The sequence below is a fragment of the Hordeum vulgare genome, chromosome 6H, assembly GCF_904849725.1.
Source record: "Hordeum vulgare subsp. vulgare chromosome 6H, MorexV3_pseudomolecules_assembly, whole genome shotgun sequence".
Lineage (NCBI taxonomy): Eukaryota > Viridiplantae > Streptophyta > Magnoliopsida > Poales > Poaceae > Hordeum > Hordeum vulgare.
This window is the reverse complement of record NC_058523.1, coordinates 407641666-407661504: the sequence shown is the minus strand read 5'-3', so window position 1 is coordinate 407661504 and position 19839 is coordinate 407641666.

Here is a 19839-nt window from a genome sequence, read left to right as displayed (position 1 = left end):
ATGAAACAAGATAGTAACTTGTTGGAAGTAATACATTTTGATGTATGCAGTCCAATGGGTGCTGAGGCACGCAGTAGATATCATTGTGTTCTTACTTCAATGACGATTTGAGTAGATACATGAGTATTTACTTAATGAATCACAAGTCTGAAATATTCAAAAAGTTCAATTCTGTTTCAGAGTGAAGTTCGTCGTAACAAGAGGATAAATTGTCTACGATATGATCATAGAGATGAATATCTGAGTTGCGAGTTTGGGTACACAGTTAAGACAATGTGGAAGTTGTTCACAATTTATGCCACCCAGAACACCATAGTGTGATGGTGTGTCTGAACGTCATAGCCGCGCCCTATTTGATATGGTGCAAAATATGATGTCTCTTATCGAATTACCACTATCGTTTATAGGTTATGCATTAGAGACAACAACATTCACTTTAAATAGGGCACCGCGTATTTCCGTTGAGATGACACAATATAGACTATGGTTTGGAGAAGCCTAAGTTGTCGTTTCTTGAAAGTTTGGGGGCTGCGATGCTTATGTGAAAAGGTTTCAGTCTGATAAGCTCGAACCTAAAGCGGATAAATGCATCTTCATAGGATATCCAAAACAGTTGGATACATCTCCTATCTCAGATCCGGAAGCAAAGTGTTTGTTTCTAGAAATGGGTCCTTTCTCGAGGAAAGGTTTGTCTCGAAAGAATTGAGTGGGAGGGTGGTGGAACTTGATGAGGTTAATGAACCGTCACTTCAACCAGTGTGTAGCAGGGCGCGGGAAGATGTTCCTGTGGCGCCTACACCAATTGAAGTGGAAGCTGATGATGGTGATCATTAGAGCTTCGGATTAAGTTACTACAAACCTCGTAGGCCGATAAAGGTCGCGTACTACTACAGAATGGTACGGTAACCCTATCTTGGAGGTCATGTTATTGAACAACAATGAACCTACGAGTTATGGAGAAGCAATGGCGGGCCCGGATTCCAACAAATGGCGGGAGGCCATGAAATCCGAGAGAGGATCCATGTATGAAAACAAAGTGTAGACTTTGGAATAACTACTTGATGGTAGTAAGACTATTAAGTAAAGATGGATCTTTAAAAGGAAGACAGACGATGATGGTGATAAGTCACTATTAAGAAAAGCTCGACTTGTCGCAAAGATGTTTTCGACAAGATCAAAGAGTTGACTATGATGTGACTTTCTCACTCATAGCGATGTTAAAAGTCTGTTGGAATTATGTTAGTAGTTACTGCATTATTTGTGAAATATTGCACATAGGAGGTCAAAACGTTGTTTCCTCGACGGTTTCCTTGAGGAAAGATTGTATGTGATACAATCAGAGGGTTTTGTCGATCCTAAAAATACTAACAAGGATGCAAGTTCCAGCGATTCTTTTATGGATTGGTGCAAGCATCTCGGAGTTGGAATATACGCTTGGATGAGATGATCAAAGCTTTTGGGTTTGTACAAGGTTTATGAGAAACTTGTATTTCCAAAGAAGTGAGTGGGAGCACTATAGTGTTTCTGATAAAGTATATGTGGTTGACATATTGTTGATCAGAAGTAATGTAGAATTTCTGTGAAGCATAAAAGGTTGTTTGAAAGGAGTTTTTCAAAGGAAGACCTGGATAGAGCTACTTGGACATTGAGCATAAAGATCTATGGAGATAGATCAAAATGCTAAGCATAGTTTTCAAATGAAATGCATGCCTTGACAAGTTTTTGAAGGAGTTCGAAATAGATCAACAAAGAAAGAGTTCTTAGCTGTGTTGTAAGGTGTGAATATGAGTAAGACTCAAAAGCCCGACCATGGCAGAAGAAAGAGAAAGGACGAAGGTCGTCCCCTATGCCTTAGCCATATACTCTACATGTGACAGCCCGATGCCGACGATCCAGAATATTCCCCCTTTATTCCGTTTTTCGTCGTGTGTCTATTTTCTTTTGTCGCATCATGCGCATCACCAGCATTGCATCGGCATTCCGTTGCCTCCAGTTTTCAAAACTTGCATCCGTTAGTAGTTGCCGGTTCTCGTCGTTGTCCGTTCTGAGCCCGACCGCACACGCACGCGCCCGCGGCATCGTCAAACCTTGTTTTCCAAAAGTGTGTGTAAAACTTTCTCTGATAGAGTTGAGATTTGACGTGCGGTCTTATTTTAATATAGGTGGGCGTCTGTCAAATTTCGTCGCGATCGGAGTCCGTCTGGTAACCGAACGGTCGAGCGTAGCGGCACCGTATTCGGTCTATCGTCGGACGTGTTCCGGTGTTTAAAACAAATACGTAGCCGGGTGCCGTTTTCCCTCTCATCTCCGCCTAGCCCCTCTGCACAGTGCATCGACCCTATGCGCAGCCCAGTCCGAAAACCTCCCGGTACCCGAAACACACGGTCGTAACCGTTGGGTCCGGATCAACCCCGTTTTACCCTAAACTGTCATCGGTTTGTTCATTGGTCTCCCTAACCTAATAATTTCGACCGTTCGATTTCAATCGAAGGGATGAGATAACCCTGGCCTAATCCGAGAGTATATAGCAGCCCAACCCTAGCCAAGAATTCCGCTCCACCCATCCATCCCTAGTCCCATCGACCCGCCGCCGCCAGCCTCTCCCACCTCGGGATCTCGTCCCGATCCCCTCGTAGCCAACCAGCACCGCCCTTGCCCGACCCAGCACATCACCGACTCCCTCGCCCCACCTGGTCTCCTCCTTGCTCTGCCCGCCGAGCCAGCCTGATGCAACAACCTCCTATGCGTGCTAAGGACCTAGTCGAACAGCACCCTTGCGGTAGGAGCCTTGCCTCCCCTCACCGCATGCAGCAGAAGATCGAACCTTCAGAATCAGCCCCGTCGCACCCTATCCTTGCTGTGCTCTCTCCTTTCGTTCTCCTTCCTCCTCTTCTTCTCCCTCTCTCCCTAACCTTCCCTTCTCTCTGTCCTAACCCGCAGGTGCCATGGATCCCAAGGGGAGCTCCGCCCGTGCCGGCCCGGGCGTCCTTCGTCGCATCGCAGGCCAGATTCGGCCTAGTTCCGGCTCAGCCCCCTCTGCCCAGCGCACCTCTCTCGCGACCCCTCCTTCCTTCTGCTTCCTCCTCTGATCCCTCTCATCTATGCTTCTTTTCTTTCTTTCAGAGACAGAGTGACGCCTGCTGTTGCCGCCGTTGGAGCTCGCCCGTCCCATCACCTCAAGGCCCCTCGTCCCCGGGAATGGATTCCCCATGTCCGAATCCGTCAAACTCCGGTCCCTCTCCGCGTCAGCTCACCATAGCCGTGGCCTCTCTGTACCCCGATGTGAGCAATCCCCGTATCTGATCTATGTTTTTTTTCTTAGATCCATTCGGTAAGTGTAGGTTGTATAGGGTGGGTACTGCTCCTGTTAACGAGCAGCATGCTAGGTGGGGTGGCTAGCACAATCAATTCTTATGCAAGGGCTCCTAGGACTGAATCCCAGCTTGCCCCATATTTGTTTCTCCTCTTTCTTTCTGCACTAGGATTTTGTGAATTTCAGAAAAAAGCATCGATTTTCAAACACCCGTGGCTTTTAGACCGTGCATCGGATCGAGACGTGTAATATATGGTTTTGTGGTAGTTTTGCGTGTAGAATACGAATTTGAAGCATGCATAATTGTTTGACGTTGTTTAGCGTGCCGGATGCCTAGAGTAACGTGCTGTTTTAATAGGATGTGCCCCGTATTTCATTTTCGCGCAAGTCCGGATTGTTTGTATGGCGTATTAGAAATGCCTATGTTTTAAGGACCATTATTCCAGGTATTTTAGAGCGGTCATTAGTATTTTTGCGTGTATGGTTTGCCGGTAGTTTATTTTTCCCATGTATAGGTTTTTTATCTCGCATTTATGTGTGGCTATATTTTGTTGTGCAACCCCACATATTTTATATGTTTCCGGGGTAGACAAATCCCATGGATTTTTCTGTGCAATTAGTTTTAGCATTAGAGCAAGTTAGTTCACGAGATATTTTGCTAAGTTGCCCTTTTGTTTAATTCGTAGGATTTATTCTGTGCGTCGTTTAACGGAGTTGTCAACTAGAGAGTTGATCTTGGATGTTTTGTTTAGCCCCTGATATTTTTGGTTGCAATAGAAATGCATGTTTAGGTGTTGTTTGCTTGCTCTCAAGTTGCTTGAAATAGTGCTGATCTGGAGGAGCTGAAATATTTCTAAGTCTGGAATCTGTTATATTTTGTTGCTGTCTTGTCTTGCTTCTATCTTGTGATGTGTAGCTCTTTTGGGGTTGGTCCAATGGAGTTAGTTGTACCCCTTGTGTTTCTCTAGCATGCTGTAAAGTTTCATGCCATTTGGAGTCCTGTAGCTTAGGATTTTGCTGCTGTAAATATTGCTTCAGATCGAAAACTGCACTTTCATGAGGTGTAATTTTCACTAAGTCTGAAATAGTGTGTGAGATGCCATTTTGTGTCTTCTTTTCCTAGTGCTCCTTGCTGCCATGATAGTTGTTGTTAGTAGTTTGTAGTAGTGCGTCTTGCCCTCTTTCATGCCAGGCCTTGCTTGAGTTTATCGGAGTTGTGTAGCTCGTAGTTGTGGGGCGTAGAAAATGCTATGTGGCTGATTTTGGCAGATTGTAGTGATTTATTGTTTTGCCCGTAGTTTTTGAACCGTAGCTCCGATTTGATCGTGTCCCACATGTAACTTGCTTAGAATCTCGTGTAGTTTCATTTTCCCTTGCTAGTTGGATGTTTTGAAGTGCTCGTAGCTGCCGTTGCACACATTTTGCATTCATGCCATCATATCTTGCGGTGCTTGTAACTTTTGATCCGTAGCTCCGTTGGAGTTGTTCTTTATGTGTAGATTGCTTGCCTTGACACGTAGAATCACGTGGCCCTATTTGTTTTTCTGTTTAACAACTAATTAAAGGTATTAGTTCAGATCTGGACAGAATTGTAAATTAACATGTGAGGTCGTCTCGGAGATGCTATAACTCATTTCCGACCTCATTTAAAATGTCTAGATAGGTAGTTTACTTTCTGCTTCACCTCTTGCATGTTTGACAACATTATTATTGCCGTGTAAATAACCGGGAGTGAACTAAATAATAAACGTGGAGTTTCGTCAATATGCAACTCGTTGCATACTGAACTTCACTTAATGTGTAGTGTTTGATTGTGTGAATTGTCATGCCGTGACTTGCATGTATTCAGCTGCTCATGCATCATATGTGTTGTGCATCGTGTGGTGAATTCTGTGTGTTGATTTGTGTTTCCGGTTTGCTTCGTCTCGATAGAGTTCCGCAGCATGCCGGATTGTGAGGACCCGTTCGACTACGTCGGTTCGTCTGCTTCACGGAGGCATTCTTCTTCCAAGCGGGATCTCAGGCAAGATGATCATTTCCCCAGATACCATTACTATCATTGCCATGCTAGTTTTATCGCTTCTATCGATTATGTCTCGTTGCCTACCATATGTTACATATCAGCCTCTCTACAATGCCATGAAAACCTTCAACCTGTTTGACCTAGCAAACCACTGATTGGCTATGTTACCGCTTGATTAACCCTGTTGATAGCATTGCTAGTTGCAGGTGCATTGCTTCCATGTGAAAACATGGGTTCCTTGTTATATCACCATATTAAATGCTATTTAATTTAATGCACCTATATACTTGGTAAAAGGTGGAAGGCTCGGCCTTTCTAGCCTGGTGTTTTGTTCCACCTTTGCCCCCTTAGTTTCGGCTACCGGTGTTATGTTCCATATATGAGCGCTCCTAACACGATCGGGGTTGTTATGGGGACCCCCTTGATAATTCGTTGTAGATTAAAGCTGGTCTGGCAAGGCCCAACTTTGGTTCTACATTTGCGCAACATAATAGTTTTGATAAATTGAAATGCATAGGGAGTTAGCGCTACCCGAGGAGTAATTTTACATAAACAGGGGGGCCAGTGCTGATGGTGTTGGTCCCAAACGGTCTGCCTGCAGGGCCACCGCGAGGAAACTCGAGGTTTGGCACTCGTAGCTAGTTCCATCCGTCGTGTCCTGAGAACGAGATACGTGGCTCCTATCGGGTACGTCGACACGTCGGGCGGCCTTGCTGGATTAGTTTTACCTTTGACGAGATATCTTGTGCATCAGGATTCCCGTGATGCTTTGGGTAATCTCAGAGTTGAGGTTTTCCACTAGGGAATCCGACGAGATCGCGAGCTTCGTGATTGAGGATTTCTATGCGGCTTGTGGTAATTTGTGATGGACTAGTTGGAGCACCCCTGCAGGGTTAAATCTTTTTTGAAAGTCGTGCCCGCGGTTATGTGGCAACGTGGAAACTTTGTTTAACACTGGTTCTAGATAACTTGAAGTTAATTTAATTAAAATATGCCAACTGGGTGCGTAACCGTGACTGTCTCCTTCGTGAGTTCTTTCTCCGATCGAGGACACGGTGGAGTTATGTCTGACGTAGGTAGGTGTTCAGGATCATTCATTTGATCATCAGTAGTTCACGTCCGTTATGCGTAGATCTTCCCCCTCTTATTCTTGTACTCGTAAGGTTAGCCACCAAATATATGCTTAGCCGTTGTTGCAACCTCACCACTTAACCATACCTCACCCATTAAGCTTTGCTAGTCTTGATACATTTGGAAATGAGATTGTTGAGTCCCCTATGGCTCACAGATTACTACAACACCAGTTGCAGGTTCAGGTAAAGGTTACTTGACGCGAGCGCGTTGATTGTTCATTTGGAGTTGCTTCTTCTTCTTCTTCTTCTTCATCGATCTAGGATGGGTTCCAGGCCGGCAGCCTGGGATAGCAAGGATGGACGTCGTTCTTCTTTTGTCATTTGTTTTCGTCCGTAGTCGGACCCTGCTCTTACTCTTGATGATTATGTAATGTACTGATGTGACTCTGATGTAGCTTGTGGCGAGTGTAAGCCAACTCTTTATATATCTCTTCTTTTCAGTACATGTACTTGTTACGATATCCGTTTTTGCGACACGACGAGATGCGCTTCTATCCCTGACGAGGCCCTCGCGCCAAATTGAGGATAGGGTCGCATCTTGGGCGTGACAAGTTGGTATCAGACCAGTACCGACCTAGGAGCCCCATTGATTGATTGAACTTGGCCGAGTCGAGTCTAGTGAAAAACTACTTTGAGTCTAGTTATATATCGGAGAGTAGGACTCTTTTTTCTCCTCTTCTATGCTCTGGTGAGGAATCTTGACGTGATAATTTAATTCTACTCCTCTTCTCACTCAAAAAAAAATTAGGATCACGTGGATATTCTTGGAATCTATATGATGCCGATGTGACGGAGTTCTGTCTTGGTGCCTCCTATCTGCTCTAAGTCTCAGGGGAGTTGAGCTCTAGGGGATTCTTGAGCACATCGTTATCATTCAGATTTCTTAATATCCCAGGACGAAGGATGTTCGTAATTGCTTCAATACTAGTAGTGGCGAGATAACCCCGATGTCCCCAGTACGGGTGCAGATTGTTCGGGAGTACTGCCATACTTTGTATCGTTGTGATCACGAGGGTCTGTTGTAGATGAAGATCCGAGATTCTGGTCATGTGTTGACGGATGTGATACAAGTGACGGTTTAGTTTAGGAGTTGTGTGAAATACTCCTTGTATCCGTGTACCAGATTGCATGACCAGATATTTCGGGAATTCATAGGTGGGAATTCAAGTAGTTGCTTATAGGACAATCTTCCAACAAATGCATGATGTTAGGTTGGGGTTCGACATCTAGTGGATTCGTTTGTTCACGGTCGACTTATAGTGGTACACGTTGTGTCTTAAAGAGTCCTTGTAGCTTGCTACGACTCGGGGACGCTTCGTATGTCGGGTGCACTGCCTTGCACTTGATGGCTACTGTAAAATCGAGCCCGTGCGATCCTGTCCACGAAAATATCGGACGAAATCTTTCTCACGAGTTTGTTCTGGCTAATTGCAAGCCGCACCCTTTGTTTTGTTGAATGTGGTAATTTGTGTTGCTTCGATGTCAAGTGGTGATTTCAGATCTTTCCTATTCTGTGTTCTCATATTTTTATGTGAATGCTAATTCTTTGCTCAATCAATTGTCATATCAATTCTTGTCAACCGGAATCATCGTATCAATTTCATTCAACCGGTGTGTTTCTCTTCAAGTAATCCTATCCTCTCCAATTTTGCAAGATCATTCTCTCATTTTATTCCGGAGTTCATCTCATCCGTCCCAAGTTGTCTTTGTTTTTCCCCGCCCTCCCGCCCTTTTTCTTCAGTGATTGGATTTCATCCAACTGCATTTCATTTCAGTGATGCTTCCGCTATCTCTTCTTTCTTTCGTAACCGGTGATTCATCGTGAAGATTCTCATGAGCTTCGTGTCATATTTGTTCAATCTTGTCATCTTTTCCGGTGAATTTAATTCAGTTGTCCGTGTTCATCATATCCTTTTCATCCTTGTAATTCTTTCCTAGGTTGGAAATTTTTATTAGTCTATCTTCTTGTTGTCGTTTCTCTCTATTCTATCCGGAGCATTGAAGTTATCTCAGAATTCTTGTTCCCAATTCTTTAATTATTTCGGGGTGCTAACCTCATCTAGTCTTCATTTGTACCGGTGCAATATCTCTCTTCTAAGCAATCTTTTCTGACGGTGGTTTCTTGAGTGGGCCCATAACCCACAGGTTTTCCCAGGATCTTACCTGGCTCTTGTAATCTTCCGGAGATGTTTAATTCTTTTCAACTATGGCGTAAGTATGAATTTCATCAGTCATATCCCTTCTCCAAGATCTATTGGAATTTAATTCTCATATTGGCTCAACCTTTCATTCTTCATTATTCCGAAGTGTCTCAGTAGTTCTTGGTGTTGTTTTCTCGTCATCATTCTCAGCTTCGTGTTATCCTCTCATTGTTGTCAATCATGAGTATCCCTTTCTTGCTATCCGGTGCTTTTCTGAGTTGTTTTCATTCTCGTTCCTCCGAAGGCCATCATTTTAGAAGATTCTTCATTCTCAACTTTCAGCTTTCATCCTCAATTCTTCTCAATTGTTGTCCCTTCGTTCGTCTCTCGATTATCCGGTGCCTTGTTCAAGTTTTCTCTCAGGTGGCTTATGATCTCTTCATTCTCTTGTATCTCCATTCATTCATGGTTGCCTCGTTCATTTCAATTCTCACCGGTGTTTCTTGCAACAATTCTTCTAGTTGTGCTTATCTCTTTGTCTCTTCAAGATCATTTCAAGAGGAATAAGTTGTATGCTAAATCCGTTGCTTGTCATCAATTAAACTTGATGAAGAATTAGCATAACATAATTCTTATTCTTGTTTCATCAAATGATTTCAATTCTTCTTTCGGAGTGGCTCATGATATCAATTCCTTTCTCTCAATTGTTCTTATCTTTTCTTTTCCGGAGTTCCAAGTTCTTTTACGTATCTCTTTGTGAGGCTTCATCTTAGTTTTGGCAAGGTCATAATCTTATTCTTTTCTACCTTGTTATCTTTGCTTCATTCATTCGTATACAGAGGTCCTTCATGGTGGCTCATCAAGGTTTCAATCCATTCTAAATTGTTCTTCAAGATTCTTGTTGGAGAACCTCAAGCATTCTTTCCCTTGAATTTCAGTGCATTTGTTCTTCCTTTATCCTTTGAGGTGGTATTATAGCCTTCTTGTTAGTGTAGGAGCTTCGAAGAGTTTTCCTTTCAAGAATGAGTTAATTAAACCCACCAATTCTTTGATCATGAGTTATTTCAACCCATGATTTCTTCATTGAGCTGTCTTGGTTTGGATTTCACCTAAAGCTTTTCCTATGGATTGTTGCTATCATGGTGCTTGTCATTAATCCAAGTTCTCAATGTATCATCTTGAAGTAAGAAATTGTTCATATCTTGTTTCTCCCAATCTATCCTTGTTTCTTTTAGTGGTTGGTTGTCACCTAATATTGGTTGAGATGATCTTCATAAGCCCACTTCTGTCTTGTTCTTCGTTGTTGGTTTTCCAACTACTAAGTCAATTCTCTGTCCGGAGGCTCTTCAATTCTATTGTGATGATAGTTGTCATTCTTTTCTTCATTCTCTTCTTTCGTATGAGCTAGTTCATATTCTCTTGTTCCGGAGGCTTTGTGATGTTGTTCTTTTGGGTCAATCTTGTTGTTCTACCAAGATCATGGTGTTCCCTTCCTCTATTTAGTTGTTTGTTATGTATATTGTCTAATTTTTCCACCTTGTCGAATTTTTTGTCCCATTTTCCTACCGAAGTGCTGCCGAAATTTTCCGTGAATTCTTGCTTCTTTGCCATATCACTCCTCATCTCGTTGCAACATTCAAGGATCGTTGGTTTCACTCGTTTGTCAAGAAGCGACTAAATTTTTACCTCTTGTTCTTTCTCATCCTCCTCCCCTTTCATTCTTAGATCTCGGGGCGAGATCCTCATGTAGTGTAGGAGAGTTGTGACAGCCCGATGCCGACGATCCAGAAGATTCCCCTTTATTCCATTTTTCGTTGTGTGTCTATTTTCTTTTGTTGCATCATCATCGCATCATGCGCATCATCAGCATTGCATTGGCATTCCGTTGCCGCCAGTTTTCAAAACTTGCATCCGTTAGTAGTTGCCGGTTCTCGTCGTTGTCCGTTCTGAGCCCGACCGCACACGCACGCGCCCGCGGCATCGTCAAACCTTGTTTTCCAAAAGTGTGTGTAAAACTTTCTCTGATAGAGTTGAGATTTGACGTGCGGTCTTATTTTAATATAGGTGGGCCGTCTGTCAAATTTCGTCACGATCGGAGTCCGTCTGGTAACCGAACGGTCGAGCGTAGCGGCACCGTATTCGGTCTATCGTCGGACGTGTTCCGGTGTTTAAAACAAATACGTAGTCGGGTGCCGTTTTCCCTCTCATCTCCACCTAGCCCCTGTGCACAGTGCATCGACCCTACGCGCAGCCCAGTCCGAAAACCTCCCGGTACCCGAAACACACGGTCGTAACCGTTGGGTCCGGATCAACCCCGTTTTACCCTAAACTGTCATCGGTTTGTTCATTGGTCTCCCTAACCTAATAATTTCGACCGTTCGATTTCAATCGAAGGGATGAGATAGCCCTAGCCTAATCCGAGAGTATATAGGAGTCCAACCCTAGCCTAGAATTCCGCTCCACCCATCCATCCCTAGTCCCATCGACCCGCCGCCGCCAGCCTCTCCCACCTCGGGATCTCGTCCCGATCCCCTCGTAGCCAACCAGCACCGCCCTTGCCCGACCCAGCACATCACCGACTCCCTCGCCCCACCTGGTCTCCTCCTTGCTCTGCCCGCCGAGCCAGCCTGATGCAACAGCCTCCTGTGCGTGCTAAGGACCTAGTCGGACAGCACCCTTGCGGTAGGAGCCTTGCCTCCCCTCACCGCATGCAGCAGTAGATCGAACCTTCAGAATCAGCCCCGTCGGACCCTATCCTTGTTGTGCTCTCTCCTTTCATTCTCCTTCCTCCTCTTCTTCTCCCTCTCTCCCTAACCTTCCCTTCTCTCTGTTCTAACCTGCAGGTGCCATGGATCCCGAGGGGAGCTCCGCCCGCGCCGGCCCGGGCGTCCTTCGTCGCGTCACTGGCCAGATCCGGCCTGGTTCCGGCTCAGCCCCCTCTGCCCAGCGCACCTCTCTCACGACCCCTCCTTCTTCTGCTTCCTCCTCTGATCCCTCTCATCTATGCTTCTTTTCTTTCTTTCAGAGACAGAGTGACGCCTGCTGTTGCCGCCGATGGAGCTCGCCCGTCCCATCACCCCAAGGCCCCTCGTCCCCGGGAATGGATTCCCCATGTACGAATCTGTCAAACTCCGGTCCCTCTCCGCGTCAGCTCACCATAGCCGCGGCCTCTGTGTACCCCGATGTGAGCAATCCCCGTATCTGATCTATGTTGTTTTTTTCTTAGATCCATTCGGTAAGTGTAGGTTGTATAGGGTGGGTACTGCTCCTGTTAACGAGCAGCATGCTAGGTGGGGTGGCTAGCGCAGCCAATTCTTATGCAAGGGCTCCTGGGATCGAATCCCAGCTTGCCCCATATTTGTTTCTCCTCTTTTTTTTCTGCACTAGGATTTTGTGAATTTCAGAAAAAGGCATCGATTTTCAAACACCCGTGGCTTTTAGACCGTGCATCGGATCGAGACGTGTAATATATGGTTTTGTGGTAGTTTTGCACGTAGAATACGAATTTGAAGCATGCATAATTGTTTGACGTTGTTTAGCGTGTCGGATGCCTAGAGTAACGTGCTGTTTTAATAGGATGCGCCCCGTATTTCATTTTCGCGCAAGTCCGGATTGTTCGTATGGCGTATTAGAAATGCCTATGTTTTAAGGACCATTATTCCAGGTATTTTAGAGCGGTCATTGGTACTTTTTCGTGTATGGTTTGCCGGTAGTTTATTTTTCCCGTGTATAGGTTTTTTATCTCGCATTTATGTGTGGCTATATTTTGTTGTGCAACCCCACATATTTTATATGTTTCCGGGGTAGAAAAAGGATTTTTCTGTGCAATTAGTTTTAGCATTAGAACAAGTTAGTTCGCGAGATATTTTACTAAGTTGCCCTTTTGTTTAATTCGTAGGATTTATTCTGTGCGTCGTTTAACGGAGTTGTCAACTAGAGAGTTGATCTTGGATGTTTTGTTTAGCCCCTGATATTTTTGGTTGCAATAGAAATGCATGTTTAGGTGTTGTTTGCTTGCTCTCAAGTTGCTTGAAATAGTGCTGATCTGGAGGAGCTGAAATATTTCTAAGTCTGGAATCTGTTATATTTTGTTGCTGTCTTGTCTTGCTTCTATCTTGTGATGTGTAGCTCTTTTGGGGTTGGTCCAATGGAGTTAGTTGTACCCCTTGTGTTTCTCTAGCATGCTGTAAAGTTTCATGCCATTTGGAGTCCTGTAGCTTAGGATTTTGCTGCTGTCAATATTGCTTCAGATCGAAAACTGCACTTTCATGAGGTGTAATTTTCACTAAGTCTGAAATAGTGTGTGAGATGCCATTTTGTGTCTTCTTTTCCTAGTGCTCCTTGCTGCCATGCTAGTTGTTGTTAGTTGTTTGTAGTAGTGCGGCTTGCCCTCTTTCATGCCAGGCCTTGCTTGAGTTTATCGGAGTTGTGTAGCTCGTAGTTGTGGGGCGTAGAAAATGTTATGTGGCTGATTTTGGCAGATTGTAGTGATTTCTTGTTTTGCACGTAGTTTTTGAACCGTAGCTCCGATTTGATCGTGTCCCACATGTAACTTGCTTAGAATCTCGTGTAGTTTCATTTTCCCTTGCTAGTTGGATGTTTTGAAGTGCTCATAGCCGCCGCTGCACACATTTTGCATTCATGCCATCATATCTTGCGGTGCTTGTAACTTTTGATCCGTAGCTCCGTTGGAGTTGTTCTTTATGTGTAGATTGCTTGCCTTGACGCGTAGAATCACGTGGCCCTATTTGTTTTGCTGTTTAACAAATAATTAAAGGTATTAGTTCATATCTGGACAGAATTGTAAATTAACATGTGAGGTCGTCTCGGAGATGCTATAAGTCATTTCCGGCCTCATTTAAAATGTCTAGATAGGTAGTTTAATTTCCGCTTCACCTCTTGCATGTTTGACAACATTATTATTGTCGTGTAAATAACCGAGAGTGAACTAAATAATAAACATGGATTTTCGTTAATATGCAACTCGTTGCGTACTGAACTTCACTTAATGTGTAGTGTTTGATTGTGTGAATTGTCATGTCGTGACTTGCATGTATTCAGCTGCTCCTGCACCATATGTGTTGTGCATCGTGTGGTGAATTCCGTGTGTTGATTTGTGTTTCCGGTTTGCTTTGTCTCGATAGAGTTCCGCAGCGCGCCGGATTGTGAGGACCCGTTCGACTACGTCGGTTCGTCTGCTTCACGGAGGCATTCTTCTTCCAAGAGGGATCTCAGGCAAGATGATCATTTCCCCTGATACCATTACTATCATTACCATGCTAGTTTTATCGCTTCTATCGATTATGTCTCGTTGCCTACCATATGTTACATATCAGCCTCTCTACAATGCCATCAAAACCTTCAACCTGTTTGACCTAGCAAACCACTGATTGGCTATGTTACCGCTTGATTAACCCTGTTGATAGCGTTGCTAGTTGCAGGTGCATTGCTTCCATGTGAAAACATGGGTTCCTTGTTATATCACCATATTAAATGCTATTTAATTTAATGCACCTATATACTTGGTAAAAGGTGGAAGGCTCGGCCTTTCTAGCCTGGTGTTTTGTTCACCTTTGCCCCCTTAGTTTCGGCTACCGGTGTTATGTTCCATATATGAGCGCTCCTAACACGATCGGGGTTGTTATGGGGACCCCCTTGATAATTCGTTGTAGATTAAAGCTGGTCTGGCAAGGCCCAACTTTGGTTCTACATTTGCGCAACATAATAGTTTTGATAAATTGAAATGCATAGGGAGTTAGCGCTACCCGAGGAGTAATTTTACATAAACAGGGGGGCCAGTGCTGATGGTGTTGGTCCCAAACGGTCTGCCTGCGGGGCCACCGCGAGGAAACTCGAGGTTTGGCACTCGTAGCTAGTTCCATCCGTCGTGTCCTGAGAACGAGATACGCGGCTCCTATCGGGTACGTCGACACGTCGGGCGGCCTTGCTGGATTAGTTTTACCTTTGACGAGATATCTTGTGCATCGGGATTCCCGTGATGCTTTGGGTAATCTCAGAGTTGAGGTTTTCCACTAGGGAATCCGACGAGATCGCGAGCTTCGTGATTGAGGATTTCTATGCGGCTTGTGGTAATTTGTGATGGACTAGTTGAAGCACCCCTGCAGGGTTAAATCTTTTTGGAAAGCCGTGCCCGCGGTTATGTGGCAACGTGGAAACTTTGTTTAACACTGGTTCTAGATAACTTGAAGTTAATTTAATTAAAATATGCCAACTGGGTGCGTAACCGTGACTGTCTCCTTCGTGAGTTCTTTCTCCGATCGAGGCCACGGTGGAGTTATGTCTGACGTAGGTAGGTGTTCAGGATCATTCATTTGATCATCAGTAGTTCACGTCCGTTATGCGTAGATCTTCCCCCTCTTATTCTTGTACTCGTAAGGTTAGCCACCAAGTATATGCTTAGCCGCTGTTGCAACCTCACCACTTAACCATACCTCACCCATTAAGCTTTGCTAGTCTTGATACCTTTGGAAATGAGATTGTGAGTCCCCTGTGGCTCACAGATTACTACAACACCAGTTGCAGGTTCAGGTAAAGGTTACTTGACGCGAGCGCGTTGATTGTTCATTTGGAGTTGCTTCTTCTTCTTCTTCATCGATCTAGGATGGGTTCCAGGCCGGCAGCCTGGGATAGCAAGGATGGACGTCGTTCTTCTTTTGTCGTTTGTTTTCGTCCGTAGTCGGACCCTGCTCTTACTCTTGATGATTATGTAATGTACTGATGGGACTCTGATGTAGCTTGTGGCGAGTGTAAGCCAACTCTTTATATATCTCTTCTTTTCAGTACATGTACTTGTTACGATATCCGTTCTTGCGACACGACGAGATGCGCTTCTATCCCTGACGAGGCCCTCGCGCCAAATTGAGGATAGGGTCGCATCTTGGGCGTGACACTACAGTATGCCATGCTGTGTACCGCACCTGATGTGTGCCTTGCTACAAGTCTGTTAAGAGGTACAGAGAGTGATCCAGGATTGAATCACTGAACATCGGTCAAAGTTATCCTTAGTAACTAATGGACTATGGAATTTTTCTCGATTATGGAGGTGGTTAAAGAGTTCATCGTAAAGGGTTACGTTGATGCAAGCTTTGACACTAATCCAAATGACTATGAGTAGTGAAACAAATTCGTATAGTAGAGTAGATATTTGGAGTATTTCCGAATAGCACGTAGTAGCAGCATCTATAAGATGATATAAAGATTTGTAAAGAACACACGGATCTGAAAGTTTTAGAGCCGTTGACTAAAAACCTCTCTCACAACCAAGACGTGATCAGACCCCAGAACTATATGGGTGTTGGATTCGTTGAAATCACATGGTGATGTGAACTAGATTATTGACTCTAGTGCAAGTGGGAGAATGTTGGAGATATGCCCTAGAGACAATAATAAATTAGTTATTATGATATTTCTTTGTTCATGATAATCGTTTATTATCCATGCTATAATTGTATTGATTGGAAACACAATACTTGTGTGGATACATAGACAAAACACTGTCCCTAGTAAGCCTCTAGTTGACTAGCTCGTTGATCCAAGATGATCAAGGTTTCCTGACCATGGGCAAGTGTTGTCACTTGATAACGGGATCACATCATTAGGAGAATCATATGATGGAGAAGACCCAAACTATGAACGTAGCATATTGATCGTGTCGTTTTATTGCTATTGTTTTCTTCGTGTCAGGTATTTGTTCCTATGACCATGAGATCATATAACTCACTCGCGCCGGAGGAATACCTTGTGTGCATCAAACGTCGCAACGTAACTGGGTGACTATAAAGGTGTTGTACATGTATCTCCGAAGGTGTCCATTGAGTTAGTATGGATCAAGACTGGGATTTGTCACTCCATGTGACGGAGAGGTATCTCGGGGCCCACTCGGTAATACAACATCACACACAAGCCTTGCAAGCAATGTGACTAAGTGTAAGTCACGGGATCTTGTATTACGGAACGAGTAAAGAGACTTCCCGGTAAACGAGATTGAAATAGGTATGCGGATACCGACGATCGAATCTCGGGCAAGTAACATACCGAAGGACAAAGGGAATGACATACAGGATTATATGAATCCTTGGCACTGAGGTTCAAATGAGAAGATCTTCGGAGAATATGTAGGATCCAATATGGGCATCGAGGTCCCGCTATTAGATATTGACTGAGGAGTCCCTCGGGTCATGTCTACATAGTTCTCGAACCCGCAGGGTCTGCACACTTAAGGTTCGGTGTTGTTTTATGCGTATTTGAGTTATATGATTGGTTACCGAATGTTGTTCGGAGTCTCGGATGAGATCACGGACGTCACGAGGGTTTCCGGAATGGTCCGGAGATGAAGATTGATATATAGTATGACCTCATTTGATTACCGGAAAGTTTTCGGCATTACCGGGAATGTACAGGGAGTGACGAATGGGTTCCGGATGTTCACCGGGGGGGGGGGGAGCCCACCCCGGAGAAGCCCATAGGCTTTAGGGGTGCCACACCAGCCCTTAGTGGGCTGGTGGGCAAGCCCAAGAAGGCCCCTGCGCAGGAGAGAAAGAAAATCAAAGCAAAAAAAGGGGAAGTGGGAAAATAGAGAAGGACTCCACCTTCCAATCCTAGTTGGACTAGGATTGGAGTAGGAATCCTCCTCCCCCCACTTCGGCCTACCCCTTGGGGCTCCTTGAGCCTCAAGGCAAGGTCCCTCCCCTCCCTCCTATATATACTGAGGTATTAGGGCTGATTTGAGACAACTTTGCCACGGCAGCCCGACCACATACCTCCACGGTTTTTCCTCTAGATCATATTTCCATGGAGCTCGGGCGGAGCCCTGCTGAGGTAGATCACCACCAACCTCCGGAGCACCATCACGCTACCGGAGAACTCATCTACCTCTCCGTCTCTCTTGCTGGATCAAGAAGGCCGAGATCATCGTCGAGCTGTACGTGTGCTGAACGCGGAGGTGCCGTCTGTTCGGCACTAGATCGGAGCGGATTGTGGGACGGATCGCGGGACGGTTCGTGGGACGGTTCGCGGGGCGGATCGAGGGACGTGAGGACGTTCCACTACATCAACCGCCTTTATTAACGCTTCCTGTTGTGCGATCTACAAGGGTACATAGATCGGAAATCCCCCGCGTAGATGGACATCACCATGATAGGTCTTCGTGCGCGTAGGAAATTTTTTGTTTCCCATGCGACGTTCCCCAACAGATATTGCATTGCCATAGGTGCAACTCCTCATAAGTATAATTCAGACATGCCTGTTAGATGGAACTCTACATATTTGATGCTTAAGGCAGTAATTCGAGACAGAGTTTTGTTCAATGGCTTTATTATTGCAAATTATGGGGTTGAACCTCTAATCACCGATGAAACTTGGCATGTTATTACAACATTGACTGCATTTCTTGAGTTGTTCTATGATGCAACAATACTTTGTCTCGGGTTTATTACCCCACATCTCCTTTGATGGTGCATACAATATTAGACATTGCTAGTCATCTGAAAGCATATGAAGGTGATGGATTATTACTTAATGTTGTTGCTGACATGAAAACAAAGTATTTAAAATATTGGGAACATATTCCACTGTTGTATGCATTTGCATTTATCTTGGATACCAGAGATAAACTTGAAGGGTATCGTAGTGCACCCAATGTACTATCCGCATCACTAAGTTTGGATTATACTGATGACTTCAACATGGCCCGTGACAAGCTATATGAAGCTTTTGCTAAGTATGAGCAAAAATATTCCGGAGTTCGAATGCAACGACCTCCACCAGCACCTACTATAGGTAAAAAGAGAGGAGCATGGAGCAAGATCTTTGGTTCTTCTTCTTCGTCCTCCTCTACCGTCGGAAGCTCTTCTACTTCAACATCTTCGATTCAAGCTGTCGGGGAGTTATCAAAGTACCTCAACAGTGAAGAAGTCATGTCCGATTTAGATAGTGAGGAATACTTCAACATACTGCAATGGTGGCAAGAACACAAACGTACATTTCCGGTGCTTTCCATATTAGCATGTGATGTGTTATCGGTACCCGTCTCTACGGTGTCATCGGAGTCTGCTTTCAGCCTTGCTGGAAGAATAATTAAGGAAAGAAGAACTAGTATCATGCCTGATATGGTGAGAACACTGATGTCCATGAAAGATGGGGAGCTATCAAGAAGGAGAGCCCAACACACTGCAAAAAACATGGAACTAATAGCCATGTTTGAAGACATGGGCTTTGACGAAGACTCGACATCCGACCTATCGGTAGATTAGTGGTGTAGTGTACTCCTTTTCTATTTCTTTTGTAATTTTATTTCCTTTTTGTAATTCTGAGCGTGGCTTTGTATTCTTTTACTTCCCAGGGATGGAAGGTTTTAATGAGGCAGCCACTAATAAAGTTCAAGATTTATCCCACATACCACATTGCCTATCGTGTGTGTCGTGCCTATCGTGCTTGTCGTGCCTATCATGCCTATCGTGTCATTTTTGGCTATAAAAAGGGATGCCAAGTTTCTCATTTCTAACTTCATCTCATTGTACACACACAAACATGGCCGATGCAAATAAAAACTGGCTTGATGGTGTTGTGAGGCGCGGTCGGGGTCAGGGTGCAATTTGGAGTTTCTACGATGAAGAAATAATTAGAGGTAAGGATGGTCTCGGCCAGCTTTTTGCAAAGTGCAAACAATGCGGTAATAAGTTGCACGTAACGACACACGTGAAAGAGGCAGCGAACGCGACCGACACGTTGGCTATAGCTGTGGCTGCAGGGAAAGGTTGATGGATTTCTAGAAATCCAAAGCATGGCATGTAATGTAGTATTTGTATTTTTTCCCTTTCTCTATATTTTCTTCTTTTTGTATTTCTACTTTTCTAGAGAATGATTGTACTCTTTTACTTCTATGAGATGGAAGGTTTCAATGAGGCAGACGCTAATAAAATTATAGATTTATCCCATGTAGTACTATGTCAAAGTAGATATTTTTTAGATTTTTTATTTTTTTCGGGTTTTTTGGTCTGTTTAAAAAAAGGGACGACTAGCGTGCTCAGCGTGCCCCAGCGTGTCGTGGGCCGGCACGTTTACGACGCGTGTCGTGCTTGGGCTTGGACCCCGGACACGTGGGCCGGCATGACACGACCCGTTTAATAAACGTGCCTCGGCGGACCGTATCGTGTCAGACACGATTCTGGCGGGCCGTGCCAGGCCGGCCCGTTTGGCCAGATATGGTCC